The following is a 13,326-nucleotide window of genomic DNA, read 5'->3' as shown; positions in this document are numbered from 1 at the left end:
AGGTATTCTAGCTTTGTTGTAAGACATCTGCCATTACTTGTGTTCGTTCCATGGCTGCTTGTTTCTGGGGATATCTCAAAATTCTTCCGCTCATACCAGTGGTTCATTGAGTTGTTTTCCATTGGGATATTTGCACCCCTCACATGTAGCCAGGCCCAGCGTCTTCCTGGATTTGGAAGAATGTGTTAATTCTCCTTCTAGCAATCACACATTTGCTGGGTAGAGAAACGCATATTTGAGACCCATGAGGTGTAGCTGTTGTTTGGCCGCCATTTAGGAGTTGCGTCGCTTTTGTACCTCTGTTGTATAATCTGGGTATGCCACAAATGGAGTCCGCAACAGAGTTTGAAACATAGAATGATTTGTAATTAATTATACAAGACCAAAACAACAACATTTCAATTAGCAGAACCGGAGATATTGAGTTTTAAAGTTTTTTGAGAAAATTGTGCCAAAAGGCATAAAGCACTAACTGTGGATATCTGCACATACCGGACCAGGACACAGCACAAGTTCAGGTTGACCGTGAGGGAACGCACGCCAGCTAAAATGATTCAGTTAGGCCCACTGAACAGAGTACCTTAAATCCTGCTTCGCTGAGCATTGCGTGGATTCGTGTTGAAGAAACTTTGCACAGCCGAAGCGATGCATCGGTTCCAAGATGCGGTGAGGCTGCAGTGCGGGAGCCTGTTTGCATCAACATCGAGGACTCCTTTAATGAGCGCTTACATTGCAAAGTCCGGAGTCAGGGATGTCTCGCGCAGTCGGTTCTGAGGGGCTGTAAAGCTGCGTTGATGAGTCTACATCGAGGCTGCCATCAATGAGAGATGCAAAGGCTTGAACAGAGGATGCGTGACGCAGTGGTGGTTCCAAAGGCGATGCGGGCAGCAGTGGCAATGCGTCTCTTTGCGAAGGGTTCAATCCATGCAGCAGCAGAGATGCATCAGTTCTGCTCAGGGTTCAAGAGAAGCAGGTCCTGTCCTTCTCACCCAGGCAAGGGGGCAGCAGGCAGCAGGTCAGCACATCAAAGCAGGAGTCCAGCACAGTACAATACAGCAGTACAGCAGTCCTTCTTCCTGGCAGAGTATCCACAGGTCCAGAAGTGTACTGAAGAGTTGGTGTCTGAAGTCCAGTATTTATACCCAGTTGTACCTTTGAAGTCAGGGAGAATCTTCTAGTGGTTTCCTTTGAGGCTTTCAGGCATCCTGTCTTCCCTGCCTGGCTCTAGACTAACTTCAGGAAGTATGCAGCCCTTTGTGTGGCAGCAGGACACAGCCATTTCCAGTGTAAGTTAGGCTGTGTCTAGGCCCTCCCTCCTGTCCTGCCAGTGATGGTCCATCCAGGCACACCTAAGCTCCCTATTGTCTGTTGTTATCTAGGAGGAATACACAAAGCTCAACTGCCAGCTACACCCAGTCATGTGACAAAAGACTGGCTACAAACATAAATGGCTATGGCAAGGAACTTTATAAAAGTGGCATTTTCAGAATTGCAATTGAAAATCCAACTTCACCATAAGTCAGTATTTTAAATTGTTTTTCCGTAGACTTAAAACATGAACTGCTTATCCTTTCCCCCATGCAAAATGCCATTATAAAATGTATTAAGACAACTCCAATGTTATCCTAGGGGAGAAATAGGCTTTGCAGTTATTTAAAATAAATGTAAGTGTTTTCACTACCAGTGCACGTAAAACTTAAAAGTACATGTCCTGCTTTTTAAATACATTACACCCTGCCCTCTGGGCTGTACAGGGCCTACTCTAGGGGTGACTGATATGTGTTAAAAATGTAGGCTTGGGTCTGGCAAAAGGTTTATCGTGCCATGCCGAAATGGCAATTTAAAACTGAACACACAAGCTCAGCAATGGTAGGCCTGAGACATGTTTAAAGAGTTACTTGAGTGGGTGACACAACCAGTGCTGCAGTCCCACTAGTAGTGTTTAACTTACAGGCCCTGGGTGAGTGTAGTACCACTTTTCTAGGGATGTATAAGTAAATTAAATATGCCAATTGGGGATAGGCCAATTTTACCATGTTTAGAGGAGTGAGGTCAAGCACTGTAGCACTGGTTGGCAGTGGTAGAGTGTCTAGAGTCCTAAAGCCAGCAAAAACAAGATCAGAAAAAATGGAGGAGATGGGGGAAAGACCACCCTAAAGCTGACAGGTCTAACAACTGTCTATTATTCTGCATGTTCTGCACAGAGGCTAGTTGGGCTAGGGCTACTGACTGTATTATCCCTTTCTGAGCCATCGGATTCCTATTCTGTCGTATTTAACGAAACATGTGCGACTTATTTTGTATTCTTTCTGGCTTATATATACACTCTTGTTTCCAGTGTCTAGGCTACCCACAAATGTGACAAGGTACATTACACTTTTACAAATTAATGTTGGATTTAAACGTGTTTGGGGTATTGAAAAACCCTCTACCCTGCAGAACAACCATTAGAAATGCTGTTTTATTAAGCATAAATTGAAAATCATTACTTTGCAAAACCAACTGCTTGCATGCCCGAATGTGCACCGCCAACAAAAACAGAATCAAAACCAGGATTAGACATTTGTGAATCTTTTTTACCACTGTTCTGGAATACTTCATCAGTGTGGTCCTCAACTTTTCGCAAATTTTTCTTTGTTTCATCTCAAAACAATCACTACAGTAATTCGCATAAATCAAGGGATTTAGTCTGTCAACACATCTCAGTTTCCTGGCTATTGGAACTAAATTACACACGCAAGCCCAGCGCGAACGATGATATAAATCAACTAACACCTTCCTTTGTGAAGGTCTTCATCTCTGCTATACTATCTAAAGATCTGCATTAATCTCTCCTCTTATGCATGTATGGATTCTGTGGAAACCAGTGTCACCCTCAAGGTAAAACAGAATACATATCACATGAAAATAAGAACATCATCCTGCATTAACTTTTAGGTCGAGTCTGGGCAGCGCATGCGCTTCTCTGCGTCATGCTGTATTGAAGTATGAAATACAAGCCGTGTCCACTCTCCGCCCATATTTGTCATTGGCTTGTGTCATTGTCCTCTGCAAATGCTGGCTTCTGATTTGTTAATAGGCATGTTAGTCCCTACTTAGTACCACCTTCTCTTCATTTGTAACCTCCCATGAGGACTGGACATTTTACTTTGGTTGTTACACAGTACTTATTTTTCAGTCTTTAAGCACTACTTTTTTATGAGTTTCTCCTACTGCGGGCACGACATGCTTTCCTGCAACATTCAGCGCACCATGCGTGATTTCACTTTCCAAGCAATCTGGGACAATTGTGACCACTTCTTTGAATAGGTCCCGCATTTACAGGAGTTTGAGCTGGTGGCATTGTGAATGACAATGCCTTTTATTCATGTGTTAATTAGAAAAACAGATAAATAAAAGGCAGTGTCATTTACAATGCTAGTAGATTAAACTCTCACAAAAGCAAGACCTATTGCATTACAAATGCTTGTTAATAGTGGCCACTAACAACTAGTAATTAGCAAATTTGAAGGTACTTATGCAACCTCTGTTAGCCAGAGGAAATAGCCACTAGGAAGATCACCAACACAACAATAATTACATTTCTACACAACAGCTGAACAGGATCATAAAACAAGTTAAATTAAAGACATTTTATTACATTTTGAAGGGCATTTTAACTGGTGAGGCAGAGATAGATAAAGCACATTTGAAATGCGCAGTGCATGCTGCTTCAAATAAATCTGAGGCCTAGTCCTCTCGACTTTAAAAAGCCAAATAATAAAAATACAGCACATTACATTATTTGCATTTCATCCATGTTAATTAAATACAAAAGTTAATTTAGTCTAATTTCACTCTCTCACAAGCTCAAATGGCAGTGCTGTCTTCTGTGTTAATAACCCCATCTCTGCCTCATGTAGGGAACTACATCTTCTTGTGTGACTAAATTAAGAAAAGTTTTTCTCTTTACAGCATAAGTGTTTAATCCTGGAGGGTATGAATTTGGCTGCCGGGTATCGAGCGGCATACCTAGGCGTATCTACATCGCGTTCTGCTCACCGTTTCGAGATCTCATTTTTCGAAGATTATCGTGCAACAAATCTGCATTTTGCAGCATAGTGAACTGGAAAACTACTATCCAAACCTCCTCAGGACTATTTGACTGATGGCTGCATCCTTAGACCGTACTTTCTGATCCCAACGATCCTTCATAAAGCATATTTACATCGTAACAGAGCATTATTGTTATGCAGTATTGTTAATCTGCGCCTCTCCATACCCAGTGTCTGAATCGTATATCATTACCCACTGGAATTTATTGTGGCTCTTCCTGAAGAAGGCGTCTTGTATGCCGAAACGCCCCTTAGAGGAATTTACAAACTATATTAAATCTCAGCCACTTGTGGTTTTTCCACTGGAATTGTCCGTTTCTTCTTTTTTTGTCTTTTGATTAATTAACTGTTTCATGTTTTGGCTAACATGGTGAATATATCATCTGTACATCATGCTATGCATTTTTTATCATGTATGTTTAAGTCACAATTTTAACCTTTATATGAATAAAATGACACAATTTTAATTGTTTTCGTGTGGTACAATGAACTTATGTGGTTATCATTCTTTCATGTATATGCATTGATTTCCAATTGGTCCCGAGTTGCCTAGGAAAGTTATTTCAGTTATAGTTGCAAAGGTCTGCGTCACCCTTACACCTGCTATGAGGCTATGAGGCAGGCTTATGGTTTTGATGCAATGTCTTCCTGGAAGTGGTGCATTGAAATATGATAGATTTCAATGCGCCACTTCTACGAGGCTTTGCCGCTGTTATAATATTGCACAGGGGTTTACGAATTGACGCCTCTGCTTAGATGCGTCCCTATGTGAATATGACGCAACGTGGCACATTATTTATGCCACTGCAGCGTCACAAAAAGGGATGCAACGCTGGCGTAAATGTGACGCAGGGCTTCATAAATAAGGCCTTTAGTGTGTGCCAAGCTGTTATATAGCCTGGGATTCAGTTTGAGGTGTTACCAGCAGCGGTCCGTGGAGGGAGTTCTGTGGGGCAGAAAGGCGGGGCGGGGGGTACTAAACACCGGAACATGGATAATTGGAGGTAAGTGAACGATTAAATAAATAAAACGAATTTCGTAGCGCGCCCTGCATCACAAAATGCGGTGCAGCGCGTGCTACGAAATTCGTTTTATTTAATTAATTGTTTACTTACCTCAATTATCCATATTCTGGAGTTTAGTACCCCCCACCCTGCCCCTCCCCCGCCCCGCCTTTCCGCCCCACGGAACTCCCTCCACGGACCGCGGCTGGGTGTTACTAATATATTACTGCCACTCACTTATCCACTTTATTCTCCCCTTTGCCGGAAAAATATTGTAGGTTTTTGGCTCAGCCATAATAATGGCTGTCTGTGAGGCTTTGTGGATGTAAGTCTCAGTAAGAAAATGAAGATCTAATTGTAGGTTGTGAACCACTATTGTATCTTTGAGCAGTTGCTCTTATATTAGCTAACGCTGCTTAAAAAGTAAGAAGGATGTCAGTGAATTTGTGTGTACAGTTGAAGCAAAAATATTGATCTTAATATTAATTTCCAAGAACTGAAAGATAGAGTAGTCTTGAGAATTTCTAACAGGAATGTTTTATACTCAGTTTCTATTGCATATTCCACAGCCACTTCTTCTCTCGATTACTAAATTGCCACATTCCAGTCGTGGATAGACTTGCCCTCTGTGTTGAGTCCAGAAACATAGTTTCCCTTTATAACAATAAGGCCACGGGAGATGCCAGCAAGCAACAGGGTTGCTACTGTGCTCCTTGAGAAAGAAATAAAATAATATCTACATGGGGCCACTAAAAAGAGACTGGAGCCAGGCATGCATATCATACCCACTTATTTCAAGTACACGCTCGTAAATTTGTGAATTACCACAAAAATATTAAACTTGTTGAATGAGCAGATGCAATGTATACTCAAACTAAGTAAATTAAATATCCCTCAATATTTGGGAGTCTGCATCATTACCTCTACATTGAGGCCCTATCGAGAAGTATTCAAGCATGTGCTATTATTGCATCCATTGAACTGTAAATAGTTCTGGAATACTAGTTAGTAAGAAAGATTTCAGGATTATGGGGGAGTCAAGTGGAGAAAGGAAATCTATGGAACATGTTTTTACAATTTTAGTATGAACCAAATGTTGATACACAGAGGAACTTAATATGTACAGATAAAGGAATGTTTGACGTTTGATAAATCATGCCACTTGCATAACGTTATTGAGTATGCCCAGGCGCATATTAACTTTTCAGTGAAAAAGGGGTGTTAAATAATAATAAATTCATAGACGAGGTGGCAGGTAATAGTTCTCGAGAGAAACAGAGTTCCATGGATGGAATAGTATCCTAGCACTGTTGGTGGGAACCAAATGATATTAAAGTGTGTAATACAGGCAGACAGGATCCTCAGATGAGTGTCAAAAAGACATGTAAAATGTAGCTGATTTACATTTCAAGCACTGGGGTTGTCGGGCCACACAAAAATGTACATATTTTGCAAACAATGCTATATTCCCTGTGCTTGAACTTTCAAAAAGTCTATTTCTTGTTGGTACAGATATTGCTGTAGCTATATAACCTGAATGTGCGGCGCGCCCTTATCCTCCCCCCAGCGGTGCACACCAAATGAAAGGCCTCTTCGCAAAATTTGTTGACGGTCCCCTCTGTTTAGGGCCAAACAATGTTCCTCTTAGAGACGTGCCTATGCTAAGAAGATCCTGCAGTTTTCTTTCCAATTCCTTCCTTCCGTGGTACAGGGGACTCAGAAGAACATCTTCTAATGGCCAGTTTTAAGCAGCATGACTGTCCAGTGGGAAATAAATCAAAATTAGATTTTTATTAAAGTTCTGAATAGCCTTCAATTTGTGGCAGCTTTTAATACATTTAATCCCTAGGTTAAACTTTAAATGCATAACACAGGTGAAAGTCGTATTATCTTTTTGAAAATGTGTTGGCAGAGTATATGTTAGAGTTTTAAAATTAACATTGATGCTTTGTAATATTCGGCCCTGTCTGCCGGTGGCCCTAGTGCAGGAAGGACAGCACCTTCTAATAAAAACAGCTAGCTTCATGTAAAATGTTACTTTTAACAAGGTGTGCCATTAGACTGTGCGCATAGCCATGCTGTTCATGTCACTGTCATCCTAGATACAGCCCAGCACCACTTAGCATGCTATGACACACCATCCATTTTCCAATTGAAATTTACCCACACGAAAATAAAACTTGCTGATGCTACCCGAGTGCCAAAGGGACCTTGGTATGTGTGACTTTTATGTGAAGGAGTATTGGCACACAGGACGTCTCTTGGCAAGAAAGCCGCATTAGCAATTCAAAGAATATTGACAAATTCAGGGGTCAAATGGTGAAAGATTGATGTTCTGCTGAAGGGTCACTTAGTCACTCCTAGCAGCACCATGCGCTGTTGTTTGCAGTAAATTACTTTTATATCAAGAGCACAGCAAAAATATTGTATAGTTAATACTTTCTGGAATACCTTAGCATTCGAAATAAATGCATACTATAGGAACAAGGATCTCTCGCTTTAGTAAGTTTATGAAGATGCCTGGAGAATACACGCCAATGCATCAGTCACTGTGGCACCTTATTTACAGTTTTAACATTTTAATGTGCTGCTAATTTAAGATGTAATTAACTATAGTGCTGCCTGCGTTTTCCACCACTTCAACAGCCTTGAATAAATGGGAGGCTATTTACCTATTGCTTAATGGGGCCTTTTACGGCAGGTCATGTTTTCATACAAACAGATTCACATATTTTACTTGTCTTTAATTAAATATCTAAAGCCATCCACTGAACTTAATTGGTTGCAGTGAAACATTTACTTGTCTTGATTTGACGTTTACTAGCCCTTAGTAAGTGGTTGAGTCTATTTTGGAAACCTGGCACGGTTGGCATAACCCTTTCCTTCCCCTTATCGAAGCGCTGCCTGCCGTCTGACCTGCACATCTCCTTGACGCCTTTCAATCGCCGCGGCTCTTCGGTTTCTGAGAGCAGTAACAGAAAATCCATGACAGATGACATTTTAATCCGAGACAGTTTCAGAGGTTGGTCATTAAAATTATCGTAATTAAAATCAAGGTCATTAAGAGACGTTGCATTTCACAAGAAAGCAGAGCAGAATATACTTTTCTCAAGTCGAAATCTGTCACAACTATGTTCACACGGAAAAATACACACATTGCAAGGGGTTTGATAGTGTTGAAAATGAAACTGCAAGCGAAGCCTCATTTTTAGAGCTTTTTAGTGGAGGTCAGGCAGTGTGTTACTAGATGGTAGATTTTACTGCAGGAGCCCCAGGGCGCACATTTAAATTGCCACTTAAAGAGGGCCTCATAATACATTCGTGTACTATGCATGGGAAGGATAATGCAGCTCTTGTGTGAAAGAAAAGCATGGAACATGGCCGCGCCTTATCGCCAGCCACACGATCTGTGAGTGGTGTTTAGTATTCCGACTTGTTTTCCTTGATTATAGCGTGCATTCAGGGGACGCAACGTGGTCCCTTCCGAAGACAATGGCCGGCACTGTGGAGAGTTATAATGCAGATAATTATTCCTGGTACAATGTCATTCTTCTATTCAGGATCTGAAGGGCTGGAAACAAAGGTTTAACAATGCAGAGAAGCCCCTACGGTTTCTCCCAGTGAATGCATCCTCCTGTGGGCAGCCATTATTAGGCCTCGTCTCATTCTGCCTCACACCCCAGCACTGTAAAATGTCACATCTGTGAGCAAAAAGTGTTGAGGGAGTTGTGTGCCTCTCGTTTTGTTGTAGAGCAGCTGGGCGCCATTATATGTTTTTCTACTCTGCAAACAAATTGTTCTAGATTAAAACGCCAGAATATATTTACATGTATTTCAAATAAACTATTATAATGCTAGCTGTCATTGGTAAAAACTGCTGATCAAAGACTTTTTAAGTGCCTACAGTAGCGGCCAGCACGGATCGGGGGTGGGGTAGGGGAGGGTGAAGAGAAAGTGCAGGGGTAAAAGGATTATTTAAACAAAAGCAAAACAAATACCTTACTCGGTAATGGAAGAGGAAGCAGGCCGCCATGTTTCCCTGACCAATCACAATGCAGCCTTGTGATTGGTAAGCACCCAGACTCCTGAAAGCAGAGGTTCCGCGCTCAGCCATTGATTGGGGGTCTGGGCATAGTCTCCATGCAGGCTGCAATGAAGAACATGCGCAGTGCGTATGACAGTTTGGCTGCCCCGAGAGTGCCGGCCAAACAGGCATTGCGCACTTAGGAGGGTGCTACCACTCCTTCCCTGCTCTGTGAGCAGAGCAGCCCCTCCCCCTCACACAAAGCTGCCACAGCAGGACAAAAATAAAATGATAACATTATGCTATTATCATTTTATTTTTCCTTTCCTTCACTGCTTTCAAGCAGTGAGGCGATGCTCCTTCACCTTAACGGAGGGGCCGCCACTGTGTGCCTAGGCTATTGTGGTGATCTGCTTTTTTACTGGGCGTTGTGAAAGTTTTAGGACCCCTATATACAATCCTTTAATCCCTCTTTATATTGAAAATGCCAATACAATATTAGTGGTGTTTTCCAGTTGCACTTTTCGAGGTATTTTTACTTAATTTAACTATAATGGACTTCGATTTCAAGGATTTGGTTTCTCCAGTCCCCAAAACTCAGAAACAGCCTAGTGCTTCCGTACCTCTTGCTCCAAAGAATTACTGGTACCCAGAGGTGCTATTTTAGATCTACTATTTATACTTCGCTTGTTGCTCATGGTAAGTCTAAACTACGCAGTCTTTCCAAGAAGCAAAAGGGGGCTACTGTAAGGACAATCAGGTTATCAGCCTGGAAGCATAATATTTGTTCCATATAAAAATGGGTTCGCCAAATTTTTGGTCCTGGTGGAACCCAAAGCCTTGAATTTAGATTGGACACTAAATTTAGTCTTTTCATATTTTACATCTCCAGTTGACCTTCTCGTGGGTTAGTAACGTAATAGAAGCTAAGAATACAGAATTCAAAATGAAAGGACTGCAACATGGTCCTGTTCCCAATTTACCATATTGTGCGGATTTGGGTGTGATATATGATACAGCTGTGGAGCCTTGTCATGTAATGCACTCATAAAAACTCTCTTGTGTCCAGTCAGTCTTGATTGTAAACCTTAACTCTGGGTAGTTGTGGCTTCTAGCAGCAAGGCTTAGCAAAGAAACAATGTGTAAAGCATTTAACAGCACTAAACAACAAAATAAGCAAGTCTCACAATTTGAAATATATACAACTGCAATTTATAAAAATAGAGCCAATTTTTTAATTTTTAGAGACCTTGATGATCAAAATCCACTAAAGGGTTCCAGAGATACAGATTTTAGAACTTTTAAACGCAACTGTATACATACATTGGTCAACACAAAGTTTGTAAACTTTTGAAAAGTTTGAAAGAGTTAGCTCAGCAACTCCGACCCATCTTGGGTGACCAAAACCAAAAGGATGGAGGTCTAGGGAGCCAGAGAGGATACTTTGAACAGTTACCTGGCCACCAGAGCGTCTTTAGGGCAAGTTCAAAGCTCTACAGGATGACCGCAATACACTACAATGGAATGGTCCTGAGGCAGGTGATGCAGGCTAAAAATGATCACAGGATGCTCTGGTTGAGGTGCGTTCAATGTGGGAGTCTTTGTGGTTGTCCCTCGGTCCTCGGGTGATGAAGTGTAATTCTAGCCAAAGTGATCAAAGTCCTTCAAAGTCCTCTATTTTGCAGTAGCAGGTCAGAGAATGCTGGACTATTGGTCTTGTTGCAGCTCAGTTGGGGCAAAACCCTTATTCAGGGGATAGTGGCCCTTGGGTACAACAAATCCAGTCTATGATAGCACTCCTGGGTCAGGCACACATGGGTGCAGACTTTGGCTAGCTCAGATTTTTCTTTTTGTGTGCCCTACTATTTGTAGCAGCTAAACATCTGCGGTGGCTACCAACCTGTCAGTTTAGGCTCTTTCGGCTCTTGTGTCCCTAGAGCTGATTCCGGGGGATCAGCCATCTGATCCTTGGAGTCACTGCAGTGAGATTAAACTAGGAATCAACTATTCCTCCGGTAAGGAGCTGCAGGCACAGTCCAAACTTCACTAGTCTGAAGTCTCTCCAATGGTGCAGCCTCTGTGTAGTTTCAAGAGCAGCAGGGAAGTCCTTCTTTAGTCTTTTCTTCAAGTCAAGAGTGACCTGGTGAGCAGGGCGCCATGGTTGCCATCTGGCTTTCCCAGAGTGCACTATTCTAGCCACAAACAAACTGTAAGGACCCTTCCTCAGTTGCTAGGAGCTCTGTATTCCACCTTTGTTGTGGCTACCTGTGGACTACCTGCCCATGGCAAAATCGGTTTGAGGATGGGTTTTCCCACATTGTCCCTGTCTCCAACTTGTCTGCAGGAACAAAAGTCCTCCTGTCAGGGAGTGTTGTAGCAGGTGGCCCTTCAAAGGCATCCTCCCCTTTGAAGCTCAGCTTTTGGGCTAACACCCCAAGTGGCCTCCCTGGGCGAGGAGGTAACAACTCACTCAGCGGCAACCATCTTTGTTCTTTAGCCCGTGAGTTCTTAGCCTGGGAGTTGTTCCTTAGCCTGGGAGTTGTTCACACAACTCCCCAGGTGGGCAAAAAGTTGTCTGTGTGCTAAGGACTTTGTGAGGACACTGGACTAGCTGGACAAAGATTGGCACATTTCAAAATGTTGATAAGTTAAAAGTGACATAAATCTCAACTTGGGAATCAAGTTGGATTTAGTGCCCCAAATAATTTGATACCTTACAGTACCCAGTTAGGTATCCCATTCAGAAGTTAGCCAGGCTGGGGTGCCAGCCCGTAACCCTGTGTTAGACAATGAGGCTGCTAACTTTTCCTCAGCAAAACAATCATTTTGAAGTGTTGCTGTTAAGACACATACAATATATGTCTTACTTAGAGACTTAGAGTTCCCTGACATAGGACTTCTTAGGCATTCCTTATGAGAGTCTTAAATATAAGGGTAAGGGAGTAGTAGATTGACCATTAATGTTAATAGCAAAGTCGAACTATTAAGTACACACTGCCCTTCCAGTCTGCAGTGGCAGACAGGGAGCCATTTTGTCTCTTGTCACAACCAGGGTGGCACAGCCAGTGCTGCAGTCATGTGTGGACGCTCTGGCTTACATGCCCTGTATTCTGATAACCAAATACTAGGAACAAGTAGGTCAGTACTTTCCAATTGGGTAAAGACAATTCAACATACTTTTGTTAAGGGTTAAGAACACTGGTGCTGAGGTCTGGTTAGCAGGCCTCAGTGAACACCAGCAGCATTAGTTCACAAATGTGGGGATGAACAAGCAAAAAGAGGCATTTCCTCGCACATTTGCTGCATTGTACTATAATAATTCTAGAGTTGAATTTTTGAACATTAAACAAGATTGTGAATATAGAGATGTCTCTATTGAAGTGAAAAAGAAATACTTCAATGCAAATTGGGCATTAAATGTATTCTTTTTATTTTCTGCCTCAAAACCAACCGCATCTTAGGTCTTTAAAGAGAGCTACTAGTGAGAAGAGTCTAGCAATAAAAACTGTAATACAAATTTGTCTTTGATTTAGAACATGTAGCACATCGTTACATTTTTCCTAAAGGTAAGCAGCCATCTGATTAATTATGTGTGACTCTATTGACATCCTTAGTGGAGCTGCATATAAATTTGCTAAATTGTTGAGATTATGTGAGATGTTTAAATATAAGTGAGTTTAAGATGTACTGTTAAGCCCACAAGAGTTAGTTCCCAGCCACGGCCCGTATAGGGCGTGCTACCGGGGCGGTGACGTAGGGCGGGGGAGGGGCAGGGTGGGGGGTTGTAAAATGCGGCATACGGCATACTGCCGATTTCAGGTAAGTAATGAAAAAAATAAATAAAACGAATTTCGTTGCGCGCGCTGTATTGCCAAATGCTGTTAGTTCCATTTTTAAAAGATATTTCACAGAAATTACCAATTGGTTGCCATATTTTAAATGATTATTTATGGTTATGATGATATTGTTGAATGGGGGGATTTGTAAAGAAAGGTATTCCAATTTTTGAGGTTTGATACTATGTTCATGTAAATTATCATAATTAAAATAAATGTCATGTTATGAGAGATTATTGCTTTTTTTAACGAAGTGAAAAACAGGTAGGCATGATACTGATAAGTCTTTATAAATGCCACTACAGCCCTAAGAAAGCAACGCTTGCCAGCTATTATTTATGATGAAATCATGGGGTGGTCGAGGAATC

The sequence above is a fragment of the Triturus cristatus genome, chromosome 3_1, assembly GCF_964204655.1.
Source record: "Triturus cristatus chromosome 3_1, aTriCri1.1, whole genome shotgun sequence".
Classification (NCBI taxonomy): domain Eukaryota; kingdom Metazoa; phylum Chordata; class Amphibia; order Caudata; family Salamandridae; genus Triturus; species Triturus cristatus.
The sequence above is the reverse complement of the archived record's forward strand: the minus strand, read 5'-3'. Positions refer to the sequence as shown.